The following is a 26,823-nucleotide window of genomic DNA, read 5'->3' as shown; positions in this document are numbered from 1 at the left end:
TACTTATTTACCGTCTGTATATCTTCTTTAATAAGGTGTCTGTTAAGGTGTTTGGCCCGTGTTTTAATTAGATTTTTGTTTTGTTATGATTGAGTTTCACGAGTTCTTTGTGTATTTTGGATAAAAGTCCTTTATCAGATATGTCTTTTGCAAATATTTTCTCCCAGTAAGTGGCTTGTCTTCTAATTCTTTTGATACTGTCTTTAGCAGAGCAAAAGCTTTCAATTTTAATGAAATCCAGCTTATCAATTATTTCTTTCATGGACATTGTCTTTGATGTCGTATTTAAACAGGCATCACCATACCTGGGGCGGTTTCCTTTCAGGAGTCTCTGCTCCAGTAAGCTGTGACTCCCTTTATTCTCCTACCTGTCTCTCCAGTCTTGAGGGCAGCAGTTTGCCCTGTGTTCTCCCCTCTCTTATGGATCCAAGAAGAGTTACTGCTTTTTCAGTCTGTTCAGCTTTTTACCTGTTTTTAGTAACAACAAAAGGATGGAGTGGCAAATTCCAAGCTCCTGACATGAAGAACCAGGAACCAGAAGCCTTCCAGTTCACTGAATTTTCACATACGTATATATCTGTGTATACACAGCCACCACCAAGATAAATCTGTGGAATGTTCCAACACCCCAGAATGTTTGCTCATGCCCCTTCCCAGGCCAACCTTACCCCACCCTGTCCTGAGATAACCACCATTTTAACGATTCCAAGAGTTTGCAATTTTAACCAGTAGCTCAAGTGATCTGGACGTATATGCCTTTCTTCATCTTTTGAAAATAAGTGGATTTAGTACCATGGTCAGGAAAAACTCACCTGTAGTTCTGAGGCTGAAACTATTTGATAGTAGAAATAGTCACATAATTAATAAACTTAACACCCCTATCAAAATAACCTTCCCTGGAGATCTAGGAAGCCCTAAATCCAGAGGAGGCTGCCAGGCACAGAAAGTCATGCCTAGAATGTGACTGGTGAAAAGAAGACTGATGAAAAAGTAGTGCTAGGGTGTGTGGTGGTGTCTTATGAAAACAGCCTTGAGGGCCTCCCTGGTGGCGCAGTGGTTGAGAGTCCGCCTGCCGATGCAGGGGATACGGGTTCGTGCCCCGGTCTGGGAAGATCCCACATGCCGCGGAGCGGCTGGGCCCGTGAGCCATGGCCGCTGGGCCTGCGCGTCCGGAGCCTGTGCTCCGCAACGGGAGAGGCCACAACAGTGAGAGGCCCGCGTACCGCAAAAAAAAAAAAAAAAAAAAAAAAAAAACAGCCTTGAAAGTAGGAAGTTTTAATATCTGTCAAGTGCTGCTATCCAGGTGGAGGGTATTTTGATTCCGTAAAACCTATTTCTTTAGCTAGAAACAGTAATAGTTAATATTGTTAGAGCATCTTAATTAATTCTCACAACAACCCTATAAAAATAAACTTTTCCCAGAAAACCAATATCAATTCTTTAGTTAGAAATATAACGCTGAACATTTTTTGACTGTTTCCTATATGTCTGTTGTTGTGCTTAGTGCTTTAGATGGATTGTCTTTTTTTCATTATTTCCATATTCAGAAGAGAGAAATAAGCACCAGTGAGCTTTCCCAAAGTCACTAATAGGTGGTAGATGAGCTTTGAATCCAACCCTAGTCTCAGCCGTATCCTAACCACTGAGCTTCTGTGCTGGATTCTTTCCCTAGAGAAAAAAACCCATTAATTTCTTCGCTTGGTGGAACTCTGATGTCTTAAGATTATGCAGTTTACTTCATTTTAATATAAGTCTTTTGATGGAAAATTTGGAGGTCTGAGTATTTGTGACCATCAGAAGGCATAAACTCCTACTAGGAGATAACTTCCAACATAGGTTCATAAATTGGCATTCTGGTTTATACATCAGAATCTTGTGAGTTTGAGCAATGTGTAAGTGGGCCCCTAAAGGGCTGAACAGCTCTGTGTACCATGATTAAAATTAAGTTTCAAAACTTGAAAACCTGAGGATAATAGCTGACCCCAGGTAATTTTGCCATGGTATTATCAGCAAACTAAGTTCCATCTCCTAATTATCTCCCTGCTCCAGGCCCACAGAGTTTCTTTCTGTACTAAAGGATTTATACACTAAGTTTTTCTTACTTCACTTGAAAATTCCAAAGAAGGAATATAGATTCAAGAGAAAAATGTATTATTTCTTTGCTTTTGTCATTAAAATGTACATACAAGGATGGTGAATATTAGTATTTAAAGATCTGGTCCCACTGTTTTATTGGTTGTACCATAAAATTTAGTGAAAAAAAAAATCACCTCAAGGATTCCTAGGCAGGCATAATTTCTTTTGGAAACAAGGGTTACAGATTCCATAATCTCCCCTCATGAATAACTCCAATTCTTTTTGCTTAAGCAAAATCCAAGTGTATTCTCATAAACAGCTGACCAATACGTCTTTTTTTTTTTTTTTTTTTTTTGCTTTCAATCACATTTTAGCTCAGAGTACACATGCTCCTTTTTAGATAGGTCTTCTGTCACTCACAGAGAAGGAACAAATGCCCTTTTCACTGTAACATCTTCCCTTAGCTTTAACCTTGAACTCCATCTATGGGATCTGGCATTCATCAGTATAAAGGGCAGTTTGATTGCATTGTCAGCAGTAACTCTATAGCATCAGGCTACTAATCCTTTTGGGTCTATCCACGTTAAGGTAAATGCACTCTTATGGCCTGTGAAGCAATGTAATAGGGACTTAGGAGCTCCCATATCCATTTAGAATTTATTCAGAAATCTAATTGTTATTCCACTAGATTGTATGCTCCATGAGTACAGGGATTTTTATCTGTTTTTGATCACTGTGTTTACTAGTATCTGGTACATAGTAAGCACTCAATAAATACTTATTGAATGAATTGATCCATCCGTCCATCCTTCCAGTGATTACCACCCCTCAGGTAAGGTACATGCATCTTTAGGTGCATAGAAGGAAAAATATTGTTTCCTCTAAGATGACTAAAAAGCAGCTCCCTTGCTCTGCCATTTCACACAGCTCAAACAAGTACTAAAGTATATCAGACTACTGCATTTTTCTCTTTATTTAGCCATCCTGCTGCCAAAAAAAAAAAAAAAGTTATTCTTCTGATGAAGATCATTTAAGCGACTGTATATTTGCCAAACAGCAGTTTTGGTAAATTTTCACTCTGCAGCACCAGTTTGTTCTTTTTTGATGAATTTATTTATTTATTTATTTTTGGCTGTGTTGGGTCTTTGTTGCTGCAGGTGGGCTTTCTCTAGTTGCGGCGAGTGGGGCCTACTCTTCGTTGCGGTGCATGGGCCTCTCATTGCGGTGGCTTCTCCTGTTGCGGAGCACGGGCTCTAGGTGCACGGGCTTCAGTAGTTGTGGCACGCTGTCTTCAGTAGTTGTGGCTCGAGGGCTCCAGAGCACAGGCTCAGTAGTTGCAGCGCATGGGCTTATTTGCTCCTTGGCACATGCGATATTTCCGGACTGGGGCTCGAACCCGTGTCCCCTGCATTGGCAGGTGGATTTTTAACCACTGTGCCACCAGGGAAGCCCTGGTTTGTTCTTTTTTAATTCCAGCTTTCATTCATGGAAATAGCAATTCATCTATTATTATTCAATAATCAAGGGAGTTATTTACCCTTGAAATGAGTTTGATTTACTAGTAAGATAGGTAAGTCATGAACAGAGGAATTAGTCTTTAAAAGGGCACTTTTCCATTGAATGATATTTAAAATCTGTTGGATTAAAGGAAGGATGGGAAGATAATGGCAGAGAGGACTTTTATGCAGCTCAGGTCCCACCCAGCTTCCCCTGTTCTGCCAAGTAGTGATGGTGGTGATCACATCCCGTCTCTATGGAGCACAGCTATTAGGTCATAAGCAAATAGAGATAGATGGCTAGCTGTGTCTGGGTCTCCATGGGTCATTTTTTATTTTTTATTTTTTGCGGTACGCGGGCCTCTCACTGTTGTGGCCTCTCCCGTTGCGGAGCACAGGCTCCGGACGCGCAGGCTCAACGGCCATGGCCCACGGGAACAGCCGCTCCGTGGCATGTGGGATCTTCCCAGACCGGGGCACGAACCCGTGTCCCCTGCATCGGCAGGCAGACTCTCCACCACTGTGCCACCAGGGAAGCCCTCCATGGGTCATGTTTGATTGTTAACTGTTGCAACTCTCACCACCTAACTTCAACCCCAACACTTCCTCTCTGATGTATCCTTTATCAAGTTTCATTGCCTGGGAGCTCTAGGATACCACTCTAATACATGCCACCTTGTGTTGTTGAATCCCGCACAGACCTGGAAGATGTACTAAACAATTCTGCTTGGAGAGAACTGGAGGCGCCCAAGGCTAGACAAGGGGAACAGGAGTTCAGTAACTCCATGCCCTGACTGGTTGTCATTGAAGCCACTGTTGCCACAGAAACGGGGAAATGGGGCTTCCCTGGTGGTGCAAGTGGTTGAGAGTCCGCCTGCCGATGCAGGGGACACGGGTTCGTGCCCCGGTCTGGGAGGATCCCACGTGCTGCGGAGCGGCTGGGCCCGTGGGCCATGGCCACTGGGCCTGCGTGTCTGCGACGGGAGAGGCCGCAGCAGTGAGAGGCCCGCGTACTTTAAAAAAAAAAAAAAAACACAACTTTAAAAAAAAAAAAAAAAAAAAAAGAAACGGGGAAATGCTTAAATTCCAAGTCTTATTTGCAAATCCCAAGGCTTTTCCTTTACAGACAGTGGAAGTAATTATGCCAGTAGCTCAAAGACATATTCTTATGGAATCTTATACGTCAAACTCCTTGCAAAGCCAAATCTTCATGGATCATTCAAATTAATTAATATTGAGTGGTAATTGCTCCTGAAAATTCAGGGCTTCACGTATGGCAGGATTTCATTTTATCATTACTATGGGGTTAGGTTAGTAGATTAGCGCACGCTGGGACGTGTTGTTCACAATGATGAAGTGAATGCAATGAAACGGAAGATAGGAACATCATTACCGTAGAATGCTATGTTAGCCTGCCAGTAACCATAGTCGGCCTCAGCTTCACTTTACTGACTCTGTGGGGATTCTGCTCTTGGTGTGTGCAGAGAAAGCATCTCCTATGGGACCAGGTCTTTTTGGATTTTGAACTCGGGTTCCATCATTCATAGGAAAGAACCCTGTGCCAGGCCCACAGTCATATGCACAGACTGCAGTGTCACGGTTAAGAACTCGGATGCCACAGTAAGGCTGCCCAGGGCTCTAAGCTGGTTCCTCATTTCAACTAGCTGTGTGACCTCAGATGAGTGCCTCAACCTCTCTGAATCTCTGTAATGTCAGGGGAATAACAGGACGTATTCCATAGGATTGTTAAATAACAGAAATTCAACTGAGTAAATTTAAGGATCAAGTTGACTTTATTAAACAATCATGAATTGGGCAGCATCCATCTGGCAAATAGAAAAGAGCTTCACGGGGCTGTAGAAAAGGAAAGGTTTTGTGGAAAGGAGGAGGAAAAGGAAATTATTAGCAAAGAATGGATTGTTTCAGGCAGGGTTGCCCTCCTAAGGGGAACAGAAGGGCCCACGGGCCAGATTACCTCTCTTAGTGCTGACCAGGTAATTCCAGCTTGACTGGTTAAAGGTTATTACATTCCTGGGGGGTTGAGACTGCAATTAGGTTAGGTATTGAGCACAAGGGACTCCATTTTGGATCTGCTGTCTGCTTTTTAACAGGATTAAACGAGATAATGCGTTTGTCATGCTGGCCATTGTACCTGGAATTCAGGAAGTACTCAATAAATCTTAGCCATTACATTATGATTGTTCATTGGGGAAAAGAGTTTGAAAGGGAAATGAGGCTAGAGAAAAGGGGGAGATGGGAGGAATTTTGAGAAAGACAGACAAACTATCTTTATATTTATTCATTTTTAACCAATATTTATTGAGTAATCACTCTGTGCCATGCTCTATTCTATGCATTTGGAATATGGTAGTGGAAAAAATAAATATTTCTGCTCTTGTGGAGCTTACCATCTACTGAGGAGACAGCTAGTAAGCAGTAAACACAATAACTAAATGAAGTATATAGTGTGTTAGAATTTGGTAAGTGTCGTACCAAAAGAAAAAAGTGAAGCACAGTAAGAGGAATCCGGAGCGCTGAAGGGAGGGGAGTGGGGCTAGGTTAAACCTCGGATTCTGCTCATAACCACAGTGGGGTAACCCTGCTGTTCAGACTGTGAGCCCTTAATGTGACTGGGTTTGTTTCTATCAAGAGCACCAAACAAAAAACAAACGTTGACGGAAAATTCACTCTGTGCCCCACACTGTTCTAAGAGCATCACAGAGGATACTTTTTAAAATTCCAACAACAGGCAGACATTGTTATTACCTACATTTTACAGAAGAGAGATCTGAGGAGCAGAGAAGTTAAGTCAATTGACAAAGATGACAGAGTTCGTTAGTATCAGAACTATGATTCTAGCGCCAACATTCTGTGCAGCTAAGCTCTACCATACCCACAAAGCAGTGAGTTGATGTCAAATGTAGAGACCCTGGGCTTCCCTGGTGGCGCAGTGGTTGAGAGTCCGCCTGCCGATGCAGGGGACACGGGTTCGTGCCCCGGTCCGGGAGGATCCCACGTGCCGCAGAGCGGCTGGGCCCGTGAGCCATGGCCGCTGAGCCTGCGCGTCCGGAGCCTGTGCTCCGCAACGGGAGAGGCCACAACAGTGAGAGGCCCGCGTACCAGAAAAAAAAAAAAAAAAATGTAGAGACCCTGACATAATTTCAGGCCGCTGGGACAACGTGGCCTTTCAAAATAACAAAGTAAGCCTCGAATCCAATCATATCTGAATTTCCCTTCCCCCCTTTTTACAGTGTAAATACTTTTAAGGTAAAATAAGTTATCAGATATTCATATGATGACTGCTTTACTTTAGTCATCCATTGATAGAGAAAATACAAAATGGTTAAAAGGGACTAAGTGACTATGAATTCAGTAAGTGTTTTAAATCCATTTGTATTATTATTCATCTCAACAGTCCCTACTTAGGTTTTTTATTCAGAGAACAGATATGTACTATACTTGGTATACATATGGATTTGGGAATTCAAAGGTTTATGACCCATAGGTAAGGTCTTGAAATAAACTTTTGGTTAGATTTTTGTGGTTGTCTTTAATTGGGGATGGATGACACAGTTCAGTAGGAGGGGAAAGGCAGACTTTGTTTTCTTCTATATCCGTTTAGATGGAATATTGTTTCTCTAAAGAAAGGATCCCAGTTGAGAATTCTCTGATTTGAAACTGCATAAGCCTAGAAGCCTTCCTACTGGCAAACTTGTATGAAATATATAGTATAGAGAGTTAGGACTGATTCTCAATCAAGACTGATCTGTGATTGTATCCTTAGCCACATAACAGCTGGATAACGTCTCTGAGCTTCAGATTCTTTTTCTATGAAATGGGAATCATCATCATCATCATCATCTCTTGGCACTGTGATAAGTAAATGAGATACTACAAGTAAAGTATTCATCATAATACTGGGCACACATGCAACATTCAATGAATGTTATCAGTCATTATTAATTAACAAAAGCCATTGATGTTCTTAGCAGTTGTATGAGAGATGGACTTGCAGACTAAGGACAAATGATCGAAGTGAGTAGCTAGCTGGCTTTGGCTACGACGTTTTGCATTCAACACAGCAAAACCTCAGGCAACTAGTGATCAGATGTGTTTTTACCCTCAAGCATTCTGAATAGAAAAAGAAACAGAGTCATTTGTCGTAGGAAGAAAGCGCTTTTAAACAACTAGCATGAAAATAGTGCAGAAGAACCAAAGGCCGATGTGCCATGATTGGTCTATTTTCTGACTAGAAGGAAGAGAAGGTAAAGCATATGCTAATTAGTGATGTCTATCTGCAGAGAAGTCAAGGAAAACAGGAGACAAGCAAAAGAAAGAAGGAAAGGGGAAAAAGAAATACAGGTTCCTTCTGTTACCTGCAAGTAGAAAATTCCTGTGAAACCTTGCGTGAACCAAAGTGCTGTGAATCGAAACAGCAGTTACCTTAGGACACATCTTGCTAACGGATGCACAAAATAAATCGAGATATAGCACAGATGCTCACAGACACAGTTCAAAGCTGTGGCAGCCTGACGCTGAGATGCTGAGTGTAGCTCCTGGGGAAGGAGTTTTGTGGTGCTGCTCTCCCTGCACCGCCTCTCTAACGGCGCCCTGCAAAACCAACACTGAATGCTCTTCTCGATTCTCACCTTGTGTAAAGGGAAAATCCTCTTCAGATTTCTTTCGGTTAGGAAAACGGGTACTAAAGTAGGTCTTTCGTAAAAGTGAAGTGGTGTAAAGCAAACTTTTGAAAAGCGGGGATACCTGTAGGAGGGAATAGAAGCTGTGGCCCTGATGGTAGCTCAGAGGCAGCTGGGTGACAGGTGGGAGATATCTGATGAGGTGTAGGTTAGGGGGAGAATGGAGCCAGCAAAGAAGACAAAGATGGCGGAACAGTGCTCCTGTTTGGCTGGTGTTTCATCAACCCTTAAAGGAACAGGCAGTTTGCATTTTCTACTCTCTGGTTCCAGTAGTATCTCGAAATGATGGCATAAAAGACCTTGGTAATAATTACGATTGTCTAATCAGTGTTTATTATGTGCCAGGCCTGCTTTTCATATCTCATAAAGTAGATTATCCCTATTTTATAGATGCAGAAATGAAAGCTTAAAGAGGTTAAGGCCACTCAACAAATAAGTAGAAGATACGCCAGAGTCTCCTGCATATTTCATCCCTTCATAGCTCTTAGATTAAAAACAAACAAAAAAATGCTGCTCTTTTGTTTTTTCTGTTTGCCCGAGTAAACAACCAACTTTTTGAAACAAAGTCAAAAAGATAGCTATCAAATGCTACAGATCTGGCATTTGATAATTTTCAGTTAATTATGAATGGCATTTGTTTAACATGTAGGCAATTTGAAAAGGGGTTATTGTGTATTAGCAGCATTAGCAGCAAGGCTTATATTTAAGGCTTATTTTTTCTAAGCCCCTGGAACTATGAGTCAAGGTAAATAAAGGTCCCTTGGTTAGAAAAGGGCACCAAAGGAGCCTTTGAAAAGTAGTTCAACTTGACTTTGACTTATTGTATCCTTGGGAACTTGCCCAGTTTCAAGGTGAGACTATTGAGACAGGAAGTACAGATGACAGTGTAGATTACGGGGTTCCAGTTAAATCCTCATATAGAAAGGCTGAAACTCTAAGGGAAGTTAGCCATGAACTCCAAAGATAAATTAAGCAAAAGTTAGAATTGAATTGTGACTTGAAATTCTCCAGTCTTTCCTTTACCAGAAAATGAGTGACCAAATAATAAATGTATTTCCTCTGAGCACTCCCTAGCAAGTTGTCTTGTAGACACCTAAAAAAACCCTGAAGTATCGATACGGTATTAATTAATTCTGTCCAAATTCCACTGACGTTAAAAAGAAAATAAAAACCATCCACTGATGTTAAAAAATAAAACCAGTTGCCTATTCCCTGGTTAATTGATGACATTTGTCTGCCTATAACAATCAGCATTTTGAGAAGCTGGTATATTGTCATATAATACAAAGAACTATGGCATGAGGGGAAAATGCTGCACGTGAAGAAGGACAAACAGACAAGCTCTAAGGTTCAACTTTCACCTCCCCTGTGTTTCCAGGTCCTAATCTTAGCATTGGCTGCTATTTTTGTTGACCAGACAAAAGACACTGGGGAGCTTGGTGGAAAATCAGAGTCAAGAAGGGAGGTCATTTGAAAGTATAGGTAGGAAATACTTGCCTCTAGACAATCCAGCTCATATTTTCCTTCTGAGCAGAGCATGCAACAGCCCATTGTCCCTAAGTCATTTCCAAGTGATGTTCTGGGGGCTTCCCTGGTGGCGCAGTGGTTGAGAGTCCGCCTGCCGATGCAGGGGACACGGGTTCGTGCCCCGGTTGGAGAAGATCCCACATGCCGCAGAGCGGCTGGGCCCGTGAGCCATGGCCGCTGAGCCTGTGCGTCCGGAGCCTGTGCTCCGCAACAGGAGAGGCCACAGCAGTGAGAGGCCCGTGTACCGCAAAAAAAAAAAAAAAAAAAAAAAAAGTGACGTTCTGGACATTCAGTTTTGCAGAGAACACCTTTCCTTTTCTCTGGTGGAATAAGATGAGTCTGAGTTGCCCGGAGCCGAGGGTCCTTTTCTCCCTCCACGTGGCTAGAAGAGCAAGAGTGTTTTGTAAGCAGGTAAGTCAGCTCTAGTGGTCGGTTTGATTCAATTAGTGATGGAGCTGACTTCAGTTTCCCCATTCCGGAAGGAGGGGTTGCCCTTTTCACACTGAGGCAACAGACCGTGGTCCTGACTAGTTTGATCATTTCCTTGTAATTAAAGTGAAGGCTCAGGCAGTGATCCTTGAGGAAGGAGCCAGTGCCCACATACACAAATACATTTGTCCAACTGACCTCTAGCCAGCAGAGAACATCTGAGCCAGGAAATATTTAGCACGTACAGATGTGCCAAGCACTAAAGTAGGGTGTGTTTCTTTAATAAGTAGGTGACTGATTCACTGGACTCAATGTCTAACGTCCACAGACATATTTCCCATGTACTTTGAGACATTTTGAGGCGCTGCTAGACCAAACCATTGGCAGTTTGGGGATTTGTGGTGCCTTCTTTCCTTTGTTTACACATGAGCTCATTCGTGCGGATATATATAAAATTGATGACTCTTTCCGGCATTATTAGATATTGTTGTTTGGATAGCAACTCAGGGTAGGGAAAGACAGCCAGAGCATTAAACACACCCATGCCACAGTAGTAGGCAGGCCAGAGACAGAAAGTTAGGATGTGCAGTTCCCATCAGCATTTGGAATGTTTATCCGGATAACCAAGCCCTTTGGAGAAAGTAGAGATCAACCCTTGGCTGCCAGTGGGCATGTGAAAATGTATGTATTAAGATGGAAAGGCAGGAAGCAAGGGCCGTGTCTATTAGGTTATAGGACCTGAGGGCTAAAACAACCCTGATTCCCAGAGCAGGTAACTAATACTTATTTTTAGAAAACTGGCCTCACATGCACTGGGTGTGAAAAAGTACCCAAGACTCTCCTAGGCCCCTGCTGCCAGGAAATCTAACCAAGGGAGCCAGTCATGCTTTCTCAGAGACCAGCCTTTCTTAGGTCAGAAGAATGAGCCAGTATAATCGCAGTCACCTGAAATGAAGTGCACACAGAGCTGCTTTTGTTCTCCGAGTGAAATCTTCCAGAGGGGATGCATTACTTTCGTAGCTCTCCTCCCTAAAAGGAAAACAGTTTTATGTAATATTTCCTGCACTATTTTGTTGTAACTTTCTCAAAAAAGTCACTTGTGATTTTTATGAACATGTAAAAATAAAGGCTAGTACCTCGCTGTACCCTCTGTTCCATGAAGACACTCATCTGTGTCTTGACCTCTTTTCACTAAATAGTATAAGAGCTGAACACAGAAAGGACACTTTCAATCTAATAGAGGTTCTACTAGACTTAAAACCTTAGCTCTTTTTTCTTTTTTAAAAAAGTACTTTTCTGAAGTAACTCATCATTAAAAAATTTGGTCTGAATTAGGAATATGGGATTAACAGACACAAACTACTATACATAAAATAGGTAAGCAACAAGGATTTACTGTACAGCACAGGGAATTAGATTCAGTATCTTGTAATAACCTATAATGGAATATAATCGGATAAAATATAACTAAATCACTATGCAGTACACCTGAAACTAACAAAGTATTGTAAAACAACTACACTTCATTAAGAAAATTTTGGTCTGGACTCCTACTGTTTTTGAAGAAAAGGACTGATCACTTTTAGTGCTGCTGTAAATATTATGGTTCAGTGGCCCAGTGTTCTGTTGTGTACCTCCAGCTGGATCAAGTTCACATCCCAGAGATCTCTGTGCCCCCGTGGGGAGGGGAGGGGAAGGGGTGGGGAACAGGAACCCCTGGAGGGATTTAGGCTCCAGGGATTTACAGGCTCTGGTGGCTCCATTACATATCCTAGAGCTTTGCATGTGATAGAATCCACAGATGAAGCTCATGTTGTTCGTTCCTCTGCTCAATATAGAAGGCTCTCCTTGGATTATAATACGAAACTAGTGGCTCTGACCTACTGGCTATAGGGCATACGCTCAAACTGTGTTTCTATGGCAGTGTTACTAGTGTACTGACTTGTACTCTCTCCCTGGTCCTACTTGTGGCCAACAGGCTAAGTTACTGAGTTGACTGTGGAGGGGGAACTTTGCAGGTTGGCTTTAGAACAGAGAAAAGTTCCTACTCAAGGCTGTACAAATACAGAATAACACATGTTCTGAAATCTGCTATTTTCTTTAACACGTTGAACTCATTCTCGTCCAGCATGAAGATTCAGATGCCACATTCCTTCCTGACTTTCTTTTATCGTCTCCCTTTATCCCTGGTTTAAAAAAGATATGTAACTGTTCTGCTATACAGTGGAAAGAACCTGGGACTCTAAAGTTTGAAACACCCAAGTTTGAATTTCAGCTTTGCCGTATATTAGCTATGTGATATTAGGCAAACGTTTTAACCTCTTAGAGTCCCTGTTGACTCATGTGTAAAATTGGGACACAGAGTGTGGCATGGAGGAGAGACAATTCTTTTTAGAAGCAGAGGAAATGAGTTTCAATCCTAGCTGCTCAGCCTCTTGGAGCCTAAGAAAGTGTTAGTATTCACTTCTTACGGCCATAATGAGGATTAAGCACTGACTCTGGCTTGAGAGTGTGTAAGCGTTAGCTGGAGTAGATGTGTGAGAGTTGCCGGAGCTATGCCCATGGGACGGCAAGGACTACACGAGTTTAATTCCCTTGTTCATTATTTGGGCAGCTTTGTAGAGGTCAAACCTCCTTTCTTTTTCAGGAGCTACAGACCCTGCCCATAGTGTCAGTAAGCATTTTGAACTGGAGGCCCAGAACAGGCCCGGACACATTTATCACCATGCCTGAATTCTCCAGTGTCTTAATCTATGTGGGCTATGGTAACAAAATGCCATAGACTGGGTGGCTTATAAATGACAGCAATTTATTTCTCACAGTTCTGGAGGCTGGCAGGTCCAAGATCAAGATGCTGGTGGATTCAGTGTCTGGTGAGAGCCTACTTTTGGTTCACAGTTGATCCTCACAGGGAGGAAAAGGCAAGGAACCTCTTCTCTAAGGTCACAAATCCCATTCATGAAGGTTCCACTCTTATAAACTAATTACAATGAAGGCCTCCACCTGTTTATACCATCACATTGGGGATTAGGATTTCAGCATATGGATTTTGGGGAGACACAAACATTCAGTCTATAGCATACAAGGTGAGGGTAAGATCTTAGAAACATAGGAAAATACACATGATAAGTAGTTTATGGATATTACCGTAAAATATGTGGTGTGTCACTATGTCATCCCCCACTCACGATGTATAGTTGACCGTGCTGTGCAAAGCTGCAGTGACCATGGTGCATCACACAGCTTTTGCATCGGTCTCTAACCAGACTTCCAACCCTACCACTTTGGCACAGTGGGGTGGTGCGCCATCCTGATAGAATCACTCTGGACGCCCATCAACTACAGGCATTATTTAGTCACTTAAATGGGGCAAACGTGTACCTGTGTTTCCAGACTCCATGGCCGTCCTATGATGAAGTTTCAGCATTTGCATAAGAGGAAGGGCATTTGCTCTGCTTTCTATACTCAGGAGTAACAAGAGCATGGTAGCAGCTTGTTTTTCTGGAGACTTGAGGGCACAGAGTCCACCCATGACTGGTATTTCAGAGGCAGTTGCTGAGAGGACCCCTTGCTAAGAAATGTTTTCCCTGTACACCCCATTTACATATATTTAGTGATTTTCTTTTTGTTTGTTTTGCCTTGAGCTGATGAATTACTGAGATCCCGTACAATGAATTATAGAGAACTCTTACCAAATTCACTTCAGTGTTGAGAGGCTGATCAGATGGAGAAAGATAGAGGGACGATAAGAAGGACTAGCCATTGAGGCAGGAGAAGAAGCAAGAGAGTGTGATGTTCCACATCTGAGTAAAGAAAGTGTTTCAGGGTGGGAGAGACCAACTATGCCAAATACTGCTCATAGGTCAGTAAGATGAAGATTAAGAACTGGGCGTGGATTTGGCCACATGACTACCAGAGCCCGTGATAATGGCAGTTGTTAGTGTTGGGGCCAAAGACTTACTGGAGTGGATTAGAGAGGATGGGAGAAGAGGATATTGATTACGGACAACTCTTTTAGAATGTTGCCATTCTTTTATTTGTGTTGCTGCACTCAGTGTAAGATAGTTTATAAAATCATCATGTCTATAGACATTCTATTAGTGATGTAGAATCGGTGCTATCTCTGATCTCTATTTGCTCTGATCATTGCTTTACAAAGAACACAGTGCTCAAGCCAACCTATGGAAGCTAAGGGCCTAGATGGCTTCTAGGGTTTCTCCCCATTGAACCGTTGTGGAGTGTTACATTTCCCAGCACTTCCTGCCAGATGGTCCTTGGGACTGCACTTATTTCTTGTGCGCTTGTGAATGTGAGGCATAGTTTTTACAAAATTATGTAGGTATATGCTATTAGGATCCAACAGAGTAAAGGGAGAGCTAAGTGAATTGACACAGTCACAGCCGGAAGGGGAACCTTATCCCGGACAGGTATGTCTAGGTGCCACTCTATTCCCTACCCTAAACCCCATCATATTAGGCCGGATGGAAGTGGGTAATCTTAGGGGCTATACCTCATAATAGCCTTGCTTTCCACATGGGAAACCTACTTTTGAGGAACCTTTTAAGGTGAATCCTTACATACTTACCCAGGAGGTAGTGCCACTTACATGATTTCCCTGCTATGAAAATTCTTTCTTCAATTTTCTGGAAAACACGATTGAGGAGACTGTCATTATTGAAAAAGAGCGTATTTCCCCATCCATACTGTACCTGCTTGTGTGTATTTTTCCAAGCATGTCAATCTTTCTCCCCACTGCATTTTTTTTTTTTTAAGGTCAGCTTTTCTCGTTATAGTTTATGGCATTCTGTTTTATGTCATTGTAACCCTGACTGCTATGTAAAAGTGGATCCTGTAGTGTAGGAAGCCTGATTATAATCAACAGATAAACCTGTTTTCTGGAAACTGTGCATTCCACAGCAGCCCCAGCATATATGATTCTGAAATAATCTCTTTGCTTTTTCCCCAAACAGAAGGCAGTCAAGTCAACCAGTTTATTCTTCCAGTATTGCAAGAGAACTCCCATGCATTTCCCAATCTTTTTTTTAAGCTGCTGTTGTAAAGTTTAGTGTGCTTTGGGATGTGTCATCTCTTATTTCTTAAGGGTCAACTGTGCTGAGAGAGAGAAGGTCAACCTAAATAGTTCTCAGATTTCATTCCGGGAAATTCCAGGCCCGAGCTCAGCTTGTTCTGTGCATGTCCACCTACCAAGGCTAGGCCCTCTGTTGTTGCAGCTGTTGCTGAGTACAGAGCCCATTTATTCCCTTCCTGTAAGTGTTACTCAGATGCTTTTTCCTATTCCTACTCAATTTTTACAAATTTATCAAACAGTTTGAACCTCACAGGGCTTTGGAATACATACCTCTAATGTCTAATGGCTTTTCAAAACTCAGATGCAATCCTAGCAGCAAACTATCAGGGAGGTCAATTATCTTACGTAGTTCAACCTCCGCCATTTTGTAGGTGCCTCCATGCAGAATGGGGGAAATGGAGTGAGGAGGTACAAGGAGCACCTGGAAGGTTTCTTTCATTGAACCGCTCTCTCCCCAACCGTGCTGGGGCAGAGACCTAGACAGTCTTAGGACCGAAGGAGAACTCAGCGTCAGAGCCTTGACTCAGTTCCTTTGTCCTAAGATAAGAATTGTAGTGACTCGCCCAAGGTCATCTGGCTAATTCTGTCATTATCCTCTTGTAATATTTGATACAGTTGATCTTGGAAAAAGAATCTCAAGGTGACAAACAAGGAGTTCCTTTGTACAAAGAAGTATTTGTCCTTGTTAGTATTTACCATGGGACATTGGGTTTGTTGGTGATAGTTTGAACATAGCCTGTTCTTTCTTACTTGTCAGAAGTCTGTATTTTGATAAGATAGAAATATATATTTATACTATATGTATATAAACACTCATACACATGCAGGTGTGTTTTGCTCCTATTAATAGTTCCTTTCTCTGCAGTGACAGGAGGCAAATGCATCTGAATTTGTACAAAATGAAAACATCAAAGTTGTAAAATAAATTGATCCCATATATACTCTATGAGGCATTTAAGTCCTGACAAGTCGTGTGTGATGTAAGCTACAAGAATATGAAATGGTACACAAGTCTCCTTTTTTTCATAAAGCTAGAACAAAAATAAAGTGTTCTAAAATAAAGGAGAATGTTGGTTAAAAATTCAGGCCTCACCCTTTATTCTTTCTTTTCCCTTTGCCTGAAAAAATGCAGCACTCTCCTTAATCTTCTTGATTTTTAATCCTGTGATTTAAAAATGCCTCTGCTTGTTTCTTGGGACAGTAATCACACCATTTTGTTTTCATCATCTTTTAGAGACATTGGGTTTCTGGGCACATTTGGGCCAGAATTCATCAGCTGAATCTTTTACTTGCTGGCTAATACTGACTCTAAGGAAGGAGATCGTACTTTGCTGACATTTCCCCTGGCTCTCTACAGTGCATTAATCAATGTACTTGTCAGTAGGTAATAACGGGCACCCTGGAGTCAGATTGCATGGGTTGGAATCCAGGCTGTACCTCTTTGTTAGCTAGGCAATCTTGGGTTAGTTATTCAAACTATCTGAGCCTCACTTTTCCATTTTTAAAAACTGTGGATAATAATATCATCTCTCATACAGGATTTTTGGAAAGGTCAAATGAGATAATCCATATGAAGCAATTACTCTGGTGCAAATTAAAAGCTCTATAAAGGATTGCTATTATTATGATTATATATGAAATTAAGTGTTCTTAATTTAGAGAGATGGAGAAGGTCAGATTACCTAGATTTTCCAAAAGGTGCACCTGAATGGAACTGTGGCCCTCAATGGCCAGCCCACACAGGTGTTCACAGCTTTTCTATGGACCTGTCAGTCATGGAGTTGTTATTCTCTCTGCTCTCTTGACTTTCAAAGAACTAAGAGGAAGGCTCATTGTTAGCCACTGAAGGATATCCATTGGCCAGAGTACATCTGACCATGGCCTCTTATGGAACAAAAAAAATCATTCTTTATTCATGTTCTAACTTCCTCTCCAGGAAGTAAAACAATGCAGCAGACAACCACCTTCTGTCTAAGGTGAGTTCAGGCTAGATAAACAGATAAATAGACAGAGCTGTGCCCAGTTTTCTTCCTTTCTCACATTCTTATAAATGTATGGTAAGATTGTTGGTCTAAAGTTCCTACCTCTCAGGGTGAATGCCCTGTGTATACATTTAAAATTCACTCATGTTCCTTCTCAGTAAACCACTCACCATCCCCCAAGGGGCTACTCTGATTTGTTCCATTTTGTATTAGTTTTCTAGAACTTCATATTCATTAAATCATAAAGTATAAAGTATGTTCTATTCTTTAGTGTCTACCCTTCTTCAGACTGTTGGGGGAGTTTGGTGGCATGTCTTATGCAGAGATACCAAGTTTATAAGTCACTAGTGTATCTTTCTTTTTTTTTCCTGTCCTCAAATGTCACTGCAGGGTAGAACTACCATTATTGAAAGGCTGGAATATGTGTAAGTGGGTACTCAAAATATATTCTCTGGTAGACAAAATGATACATTTGAATCAGCTGTGGTTGAAATGCATCATTTTGTATCATTCAGGTAACTTTGGGGTTTTGAATTTCAATGAAACAGTCTAGAAATCGAATAGCCATATAAGCATCCGTCTTTGTATTTAAAAGAGGGTGTAGGGAGTGCCAGTTAATCTAGTAAATCTGGGAAGTGGTGAGGAATGTTCTGGTGCACCCTGGTATCAGTTGAGTTGTTGAGTTGTTTGCTTACCAAGGGTTAGTTACTTGAGTTTGTCTTGGTTCCCAAACTTGTATATGCCAGGTATGCTATTATTTTACTTACATACTTTAAAAATTATATAAATTGGTGAAATGTGAATGCAAAAAAGAAAGAGGCATATTGATTTTATGGCAACTAAATTTTTACGTTATGGAAAGGCACAATGCATTTAGGTGACTAAAAAGTCTGTCCAGTTAAGTATGGATGAGACAGTTGTTAAAGGGAAAAACTGTATGTAGGAAAAATCAGAACAATCTAGAATTACGCACAATGATGGCTTTACATGTGTCTTTGCCTTAAGGCAAAACAACTAGAAATGTATGGGGCAGTTTATGCAACAAAGACAAAGCAAAACCGGAGGAGGACCCGTGATCAAAGACAAGGCCAGTTCAGAAAAATTGGTGCATTTATGTTCATTCTATATGTGTTATTTTTCAGCTTTTCATTGCAGAAATATTAACCACACACAAAGTAAACACAACAAAATGAACCTCCATATACCCGTCATGCAGCTTCAATAATTACCAACTTTCTGCCTTTCCTGTATTGTTACGCATGCTTCCACCTACTCTCAACTCAACTGCATTATTTTTCCTTGGTTCCTTTTATTTATTTACTTTTCTGGAGGTATACTTTACATGCTTTGAAATGCACAGATCTTAGCCCTGCAATTTTGACAAACAGATAGACTTTTGTAATACACACCCTTACCACAACCTAGAACATTTCCATCTCCTTCAAAACTTCCCTCATGCCCCTTCCCAGGGAATCCCCAGATGTGACCACTTAAAAAAAATTTTTTTTTTCATTTAGTTTCGTTTTCTAGAACTTCATAGAAATGAAATCGTGTAGTATGTACTCTTTTGTGTCTGGCCTTCTTTGGCTCAGCATAACGTTGGTTGAGACTCACCCGGCTGTGAGCGAGCTGAAACCAGGTTGTGAGAGTCAGTGGTATGCATCTCTTCCCAGCTCTGCAATCACTGTCAACTCGAAATGGGAATATTCAGGTGGGAATATTTACATCATGGAAATTGGCAAACAATACAAATCAGGGTTTTCTCTACCCTGAAGAGCCACTTGTCAGCACATCACTGGATTCACTCATGTGGTCAGGTGAATCAGTAAAATAATCTTTTATATTGCAGACTAGTATTTTTTTTTTTTTTTCTGGTACTTAGGCCTCTCACTGTTGCGGCCTCTCCCATTGCGGAGCACAGGCTCCGGACACACAGGCTCAGCAGCCATGGCTCAAGGGCCCAGCCGCTCTGTGGCATGTGGGATCTTCCCGGACCAGGGCACGAACCCGTGTCCCCTGCATTGGCAGGCGGACTCTCAACCACTGCGCCACCAGGGAAGCCCTAGTATTTCTTTATATAGATACACCACAAATAATTTATCAGTATATTATATAGATATATTGCAGATTGTGTTGATGCATATTTGTATTGTTTCCAGTTTGGGGCTATTGTGAATAAAGTGGCTATGAATGTTCTTGTATAAGTCTTTCTGTGGACATATGTTTTTCTTTATTTTAGTTAAATACCTAGAAGTCGAATTGCATATAATTTTAACTGAAAATTGAATGTTCAGGGTATGGAGGCATCTTTATTTAAATGATTTTTATATTAATGAACTTTAAATTGACTGATCCACTGACCTAGTCCAGATCATATCAGGTAGGGCTACAAATTCTCATGACGGTTTTTATTTTAAAAAATAACAAAATAAGGCACACATACAGAAACAGAATCAAATGTAAAACAGACAAAAATGTACAACCCAGTGAATTATTACAAAGTGATCGTCTGTATCAAGGAATAGAACATTGTCAACATCTCAAAAGTTCCCTTTTCCTCCCATCCAGTTATTACCTCCTTTATCCCTCCTTCACAAAGATTATCATTATCCTGACTTTATAGTGTCACTTCCTTGCTTTGCTTTAGAGTTTTATCACCCACATATGTCTTTCTAAATGCAATAATTTAGTAATGATGGCTTTCAAATGAAATCACGCATTCTTTTGTGTCTGGTACCTTTTGCTAAAGATTATATTTGTAAAAATGTGTGAGTTTTTTTATGTTGTTGCATGTAACAACTTGTTATTTTATTTTATTTTATTTCTTTTGCGGTACACGGGCCTCTCACTGTTGTGGCCTCTCCCGTTGCGGAGCACAGGCTCCGGACGCACAGGCCCAGCAGCCATGGCTCACAGGCCTAGCCGCTCCGTGGCATGTGGGATCTTCCCGGACTGGGGCACGAACCCGTGTCCCCTGCATCGGCAGGTGGACTCTCAACCACTGCGCCACCAGGGAAGCCCACAACTTGTTAATTTTAATTGCTTTATAATATGTGTTGTATGAGTAGTATTTTTTTTTTTTTTCTAATGCCATAAAAATTTGGGAGTTCTCAGTTTGGGGAAATGATAAATAATGCTACTGTGAACATTCTTGTATGTGAATCCTGATGCATATGTATATACTTTTCTGCATCCATATGTGGATTTGTTGGGTCATAGAGTATTATCTTAGTCAGTTTGAGGCACTATAACAAATTACCAAAGACTGGGTGGCTTGAATGACAAACATTTATTTCTCATAGTTCTGGAGGCTGGGAAGTCCAAGATGAAGGTGCTGGCATATCCAGTGTCTGGTCAGAGCTCACTTCCTGGTTTGCCAGTGGCCGTCTTCTTGCTGTGTCCTCACAGGGCAGAGAGCAGAGAGAGGAAGCAAGCTCTCTTGTGTTTCTTCTTACAAGGGGCATTAATCCCATTTCGAGGACTTCACTCTCATAAACTTGTTATCTTCCAAAGGCCCCACCTCTTAATACCATCCCATTTGGGTTAGGACTTCAATTTTAGGGGAAAATAAATATACAGTCCATAGCAGGTATGTGCCTCTTCATCTTTAGTAAGTGATACCAGAATGTCTTCCAAGTGTACTTATTTATGCTCACTCGGAATGCATGAGAATTTTCATTTTGCCATATTCTCTTTTGCTTTCCTCCTTAATTTTAGTCATTTTATGGATATATGGTTGCTGGTCAACAGAAAAAAAATGTTCCTCTTTATCTCTTACAATGCTTTTGCCTTAAAATCTGCTCACTTTAACATTAAGATGGCTATTTTTTTTCTTGTTTAATATTTGAAAATTCTATCTTTTTCATCCTTTAATTCTTTGTCTACATCTCTCTTATATATAGCATATAGCATTAAAAAATTCAATCCAATAAGCCACCTTTTAATTGGAGCATTTAACATTTATCTTTAATATAATTTCTGATCTACTTGGATTTAAATCTACCATTTTATTGTGTTCATTTCTATTTGTCCTAATAGCCCTGCATTTCTTTTCTCTTTCTTTTGGGTTAATACTTTTTAAAGTTTTCCCATTTTACATACTCTTTAGTGTTATCCTAGGGATTGCAACATGTATCCTTAACTTATCCAAGTATAATATTAATTGTTACTTTTAACCTATTTCCAGAAAGTAAAATAATCTTAGAGCATTTTAATGCCATTTACCCTTCCAACTAAATGCTACTTGTATTGTTAATTTTAATTATTATTTTATATAGTCAATATTCAAATATATTTACTCACACATTTACCATTTTATTTGCTATTTCTTCTAATTTTCTTTTTGTTTGTTTTTTACATTTCATCTGGTTTCATTTTTTTCCAACTATAGAATGCTCTTGGATATTTCTTTTAATATTGGTCTGTTGGTAATGAATTCTCTCAATTCTTATCTAAACATGTTTCTATTTCACCTTCATTAGAATTATAAATTAGCACTTGTTTTCTTTCAGCACTGTAAATATATCATTATCTCTAGCTTTTATTGTGGTTTTTTTTAATTGTTTGTTTGTTTTGAGAAGTCAACACTCAGTGTAATTGTTGCTCCTTTTAAGGTCATTTGTGTTTTTTCTCTCCTGTTTTGTTCTTGACCATAATCAGTTTTACTAAGAAGTGCTTAAACATGTATTGCTTTTTATTTAAACTTCTTGAGATTTGGGGGTTTCTTGAATCTGTGTCTTAGAATATTCAGTTTTGGACTATTTCCTACCATTGTTCAAATGTTACTTCTGACCCATATTCTCCTCCCCCCCACCCCCCTTTATCTGGGACTATGATTTACACCCAGTTTAGACCTTCTCATTCTATTCTCCAGTCCTCTTAACCTTTCTTCTGTATTTTTTAATTTTTTTTTCTCTTTGTCCTTCTTTCTAAATTGTTTCTTCTGATTTATATATCACTTCACTAATTCTCTGTTCATTACTTCTAAGCTTGTGTTAAACCCATCCTTGGGTTCTTAATTTTGTTGACTGTATTTTTGATTTCTAGAATTTCTGTGTGTGTTTAAGAATGTACCATGTCCTTTTTCATGGTTTCCAGCTATATTGAAATTCTCAATTGTATCTTTATAGCCTTAATTATAGTAATCATAGTTATTTTAAAGTCTGTGTTTGATGACACCAACATCTGCAGCCCCTGTAGGCCTTTTAAATTGCCTGTTGTTTCTGCTGGTTCTCATTTATTTTATCTTGCACTGTCACATGTATGAATGTATTTGATTTCAACCCAGACATTGTACTTAAAAATTGTAGAAATTGAAACCTAGTATAGCATCTTTCTCTAGAGATTATTTCTTTTGCTTCAACAGTGGCCTCTGGGCACTAGCAATCTGGGATCACCTCCATTTAATTTCTGGGGCTGAGAGGATTGAAAGCTTGGCTATAGTTCCAATGAAGGACCACTTTTGGTTCACTCTTACTCCTAAGGGACAACTCTTCAGAGTCCTAACCCAAAGTACGTGGAATAGATCAGCACCTCCCGGTACTCCCACGTAGGTCCTGGAGTCCAGCTTTTGTCTCCCTATTCCTGGGATATTGTCGAGAACACGGCTCAGCCTCTTGGTCCCTTAGCAGCCCCAGGGGAAAAGTGAGCCAAATCCTGACCTTGTATCTCTTGATTTCTCTCTTCTTCTGGATGATGAACTGGTAATTACTTACTATCTTGTTGAGTCTCCAGTGCCTTAAAGCAAATGCTTGTTTACATCTTGTACAAGCTTGTCTGAATTATGGACTCTCGTTACTACAAATGTAAGTCTGGAGCTCTTTTAGCATCTAACTCTGCACTACATACAATTGAAGAAGTATCTGTCCTTGAAAAGCTCCCACTATGTTTAGGAATACAAAATGTGTGATGTAGATTTAAAGGAAGAATACATACGGAAAATCTCTAAAGCTAAAGGGAAGGGGATTAAGGGTGGACTGGAGTCACTAAGGACCTGATCCTGCTTTTTCTGTGTGACCGTGGTCTTCTCCTTTCATTCCACATTCTATATTTGTCTGGTCTCATTCACTAGTCATGGCTTTAGCCTTATTGCTAAACATGCAGTCCGACCGCTTTACCTCTTTTGAGCTTAACAGGTACAGCCTTCACTGTCTATGTATATATTACCACAAGATTTTCACAGGTACCTCAAGTGCAATGTGGGTAAACCTATAGTCTTTCTAGATTTTTTCCACCCCATTTAGTAGTAAGGTAGTTTTTTGTTATCTATATGAGAAACTTAATTTTCTTTATTAAGAAACTTTTAGTGTAAAAAGCTTTATTAAAAAACTTTATAAACTTTATTAAACCTCACTAGATTCTGATTACTTTGCAGATTTTCTAAGCCACTTTAAATGAGCATAGCTTTAAAGTGCTGAACATTTCTGTAAACTGTTTTACCTGAAAACTGGATAAGAAATGTTTAATGATACTAACCATACTTCATATTAAACGATTATTTGGGTTTTAACCATATACAAGTGCTTTGGATTAATTTTTGTATTACACGGTATTGTGGTAGGCATTTAATAATTTTTTCTTTCATTTGGTGGCTTATAATTTATTAAAATGTTTTATAAATATTCTGGAAATAACCTTAATAATAAATGATTACTTTTCTATTTTATGAAATACCTATTTGATGAACTATAAGCAATTATGAAAAGTTATCCTTCTGAGGAATTTTAACAACATAGGTAAATATCCTTTATTGTAATGTAATACTAAGTGAAAAAGGACAAAACTCTATATCACTATAATTGTGTCCCTCTGTATGTATATGTGTGTGTGTATGCATGTGCCCATTTATCTTTCTTAGAGAAACCTTTCACTCTTGAAAAGTGAGGATTCTTCCCTTTTTTTTTTTTTTTTTTTTTTGCGGTACGTAGGCCTCTCACTGCTGTGGCCTCTCCCGTTGCGGAGCACAGGCTCTGGACGCGCAGGCTCAGCGGCCATGGCTCACGGGCCCAGCCGCTCTGCGGCATGCGGGATCCCCCCGGACCGGGGCACGAACCCGCGTCCCCTGCATTGGCAGGCGGACTCTCAACCACTGCGCCACCACGGAAGCCCTATTCTTCCTTTTTGCATTCAGAGATTAATTGAGAAAACTGTAAAATACTTGGCACAATTATTTCACTTGGGACATTTTTGTAAAGAAAGAAAAAAGCTGAGTGGTAGGCCAGAAAAGCAGATAATTCTGTAATGAATTTCATTGACTGTACACTAATGGATTCCAGGGTACAATCTGAAAATTGGATGTAGAGCAAAATGTATTTAAACTGCAGGATGAGACCCATTATTAGATCAACTAATCAGTTTATGAAAATTAGCATTAAAAATAAAATAGAAAATATCAAAATACATCATATGTGTTAGGGTACGTATTATGTGTCAAACATTTGTTCAGTTATACTCACGCATGTGTGGTTTTATTAGGTCATGGTAAAATGTACATCATGTGCTGACTATAAAAATTAAACCTTGTTCATCGTGTACGTGTGTGTGTGTGTTTGTAACCCATTGGAGTTCAACAGTAATCCAGTGGATGATGTAGCAGAACAGTAAAGACCTGGAGTGTGAATTAAGCGTACAGAAGGCTAGGCTTGAAGATGAGAGAGAATGAACTGAAATACATAGAGTGTATGTGAATTATACTTTATTGCATTTAGCTTAAAGCGTATAGCTCTCAATGAAGGCTACAAGATAACATCAGTTAGGGGCTGCTCCATGAGTACAACTTCTCAGTTTTCTCTGGTTCTTTCAAGAAAGACATGCTTGACCCTTGGCTACTGTCTTTAGTTTCATGAGGGAGGTCATCCTGCAAGGTTGAAGGAAGTTCCAAATAGGATCTTTTTGAGCTTTTTAGGCTCCAGTCATGTCACTCTAAAATTAAAGAATAATTATTTAAGTGATTGAAAAAATTGCTTTTGACAAATCTTGTCACTTAGATTTAACATTCAAATTTTACTTTCATTTTTTTTCTATATCACCAGTGCATATTGTGTCTTTGGCCTCAAGTTATATGGTAGTGACTAAGTAACACATAGGCAATATTCATTATACTATCTTTTTTTTCTTTTCCATTATGGTTTATTACAGGATGTTGAATATAGTTCCCTGTGCTGTACAGTAGGACCTTGTTGTTTACCCATGCTATAGATAATAGTTTGCATCTGCTAACCCCAAACTCCCAGTCCATTTCTCCCCCATTTCCCCTCCGCCTCGGCAACCACAAGTCTGTTTTCTATGTCTGTGAGTCTGTTTCTGTTTCATAAACAAGTTCATTTGTGTCGTATTTTAGATTCCACATATAAGTGATATCATATGGTATTTGTCTTTCTGACTTACTTCACTGAGTATGATAATCTCTAGGTCCATCCATGTTGCTGCAAATGGCATTATTTTGTTCTTTTTTATGGCTGAGTAGTATTTCATTGTATATATGTACCACATCTTTATCCATTCACCTGTTGATGGACATTTAGGTTACTTCCATGTCTTGGCTATTGTGAATAGTGCTGCTATGAATGTAGGGGTGCATGTATCTTTTGAATTATAGTGGTGTTTTTTTTGGGGGGGTCTTCGTTTCTTCATCGCGGTGCGCGGGCCTCTCACTGTTGCAGCCTCTCTTGTTGAGGAGCACAAGTTCCAGACACGCAGGCTCAGTTGTTGTGGCTCACGGGCCTAGTTGCTCCGCGCCATGTGGTATCTTCCCAGACCAGGGCTCGAACCCATGTCCCCTGCATTGGCAGGCAGATTCTCAACCACTGCGCCACCAGGGAAGCCCCTGAATTATAGTTTTTCTGGATACATGCCCAACAGTGGGATTGCTGGATCATATCGCAACTATATTTTTAGTTTTTTGAGGAACCTCCATACTGTTTTCCATAGCGGCTGCACCAACTTACTTTCCCACCGGTAGTCATTACACTATCCTTGATATTCCATGTCAAAAGTCCTAGAAGCCTGGTAAACTTGACCATGGCCCACCTCAGAGGATAAACCTTACATTGAACTGAAGCCTTCTACCTGTTGTCCTTGTATTATTCTATTCAACATAGCTCAGACTTTGGAAATGTCTAGGATATTGTATTCTATGGATTGCCTAGGAAAGGAGAGAGATGGAGTCTAACACACATCTCCAGATAAGGAAGGATAGCATTTTAAATTGTACTTCAAATCCCTGAAGTACAAGAGTTGGGGCAAGTCCTTGCTTTCCTGGATTGAGGACAGTATTGCTCTAGCCCTGCCTTTATTAACCCCATTCTCAGTTGTAGGAAAGAGGTCTTTGCAACAGATATGTTGTGTAACAATCTTAAAATAGCTTTGCCTAAAGCATGGAGCCATGGATATACAATGATCCAAAGCAAGGTGGGAAAATATGATACAAAATTATCAAAAGAGATACTTAAAAACTGGGTTTGTGATATTGAATTCCTTACCATATTAGAGGGTTACTGATGTATCAGATTTGACCTGTTTGGACT

The sequence above is a fragment of the Hyperoodon ampullatus genome, assembly GCF_949752795.1.
Source record: "Hyperoodon ampullatus genome assembly, chromosome: 11".
Taxonomy (NCBI): Eukaryota; Metazoa; Chordata; class Mammalia; order Artiodactyla; family Ziphiidae; genus Hyperoodon; species Hyperoodon ampullatus.
The sequence above is the reverse complement of the archived record's forward strand: the minus strand, read 5'-3'. Positions refer to the sequence as shown.